General features: G+C 32.0%; 1 non-coding gene across 1 annotated transcript; it reads left to right on the forward strand.

Annotated features, from left to right (window-relative positions):
• The first annotated feature begins 1,540 nt into the window (after positions 1-1,540).
• Positions 1,541-1,608, forward strand: TRNAC-GCA (transfer RNA cysteine (anticodon GCA)). The gene has a single exon. It is a non-coding gene; the product is annotated as a tRNA-Cys (tRNA).
• The last annotated feature ends 204 nt before the right edge of the window (positions 1,609-1,812 follow it).

The raw sequence follows: 1,812 nt of genomic DNA on the forward strand, positions 1-1,812 counted from the left end.
ATCTACCAACTTATGGGTCTTTTTTTATAAAATATAAACGTATGAGTCAAATTTTACATTTATATTTTTTGAAATCATGATTTCAAATCGCAAATCATGTCTTTTTGGATGATTTGGGATTTCATCTCGTAAATGAAATCGGAGATGAAATCGAGAGATAAATTGCATATCCAAAGCGATTTTAAATCTCACGATACGAAATCGTACGTCCAAACGCCTACTAAGTACTTTTTTCCCTAAAGCTTTTAGCTAACGTATTTGACTTTCACCATCGAAAGGTGGAGATTTTCCCATTCGACCGATATTTGTCGTACAGTCAAAACACCATTTTTTTTCCTATTTTTCCCAGTAGGCCATAGGCATCTCTGTAAGACAGCTAGTTATAGATTTTTAATTAACACAACTTTGACCACGAAAAAATAAAACACACGCAATTAAGTTTTTACACTGCCCTTGTCCATAATGTACGTACAATACAAGCTGCTTCAGCCTAGCTAGTTTAAAATAGCTTCTATGCCTTCACTATTTTTTTAAGTCAATTTGTTTGGTTTAATTATTTAAGTCTATATACTAGCAATATTTGGTCAAACGTACACTCTGTATCATGGTCCTCCTCTAATGAATTAAAAAGGTTAAACTTTGGTAGTTAATTAAGAAAGCCAGCCAGAAATATATTGTGGCATTCTGCGGCGGAGCTAAAGGGGTGCAAGGAGTTCATCCGAATTTCTTTTGCCAGAAAATTACATATGTACATGATTAAAACTATGTTATATATATATATATCTATATATATATATATATATATATATTAGATGTTAAATTCCTTCGATTTTTCGTATTTATTTTTTATAGTTTAGATCTTTTTAATGAAAATCCTGATTCCACTTGGCTTTTTGTGTTACGCAAGCACTGTCCAGTAAATCGTCAAGAAATTGAAGGAATTATGACCTGAGAAATTTTTATTTTTGTTTTTGTCTTTTTTCAAATTCATTTGAGCTGTACTACTATACTGTAGTCAGAAGCAAACCTCAACTTATTTGATCGTCCGAACCTAGTTCGAGAATTGAAAATATTCTTAACTTTATCCGCAACCTTTTACATTAGGAGATTTTGCTATTTTATTATAGCTAATCGGTAATCTATCGCCAGATTAGGATAATTAAAGCAAACTTAAGGAATAAAAATGATTAATCAAAGAATGAATAGCATATTGACACGAGTCTACGGTTAGATCATCATTATTGAGACTTCAAATGAATATTGTACAAAAAGTCATTATAGAGACTGCATGCCTGCATCTTGTTAATTAATCAAGTCTAAACCAGCTGTAATGGAGTATTAGATTATTGTAGAGCCCTGTCATACTATAGTCACATGGACTGCTCACTCATCTCTTTTGCTAAAGAAAGATACTTCTGCTCTGAAGTAGTATGTTCTTTCTTTTAGAGCGTCTTAGTTGTGGTTGACTTATAATTAATATGTATATGATAACAGATGATTATAGGCGAAGAAATTAATATTTAATAAATGTAATATGGGCCCTTAGCTCAGTGGTAGAGCATTTGACTGCAGATCAAGAGGTCACAGGTTCGAACCCGGTAAGCTCGTTCTTTTATTCAACCTTTTAATGAGGGATGTGGTAGAATGAATAAAATTCTTTCAGTAAGGTTGCAAAGCAATCTTACCGTGTGGGTTTGTCATGTACAAATCAAACTAAAAACACCGTTATTTTCTGAATCAAACCAAAACCAAGTAATAGATTATTTCAAAAAATTTCATCGATTTGATTTGATTTTGTAAGAATGGTTCGAT

This window comes from Lycium ferocissimum, chromosome 7 (genome assembly GCF_029784015.1).
Source record: "Lycium ferocissimum isolate CSIRO_LF1 chromosome 7, AGI_CSIRO_Lferr_CH_V1, whole genome shotgun sequence".
Lineage (NCBI taxonomy): Eukaryota > Viridiplantae > Streptophyta > Magnoliopsida > Solanales > Solanaceae > Lycium > Lycium ferocissimum.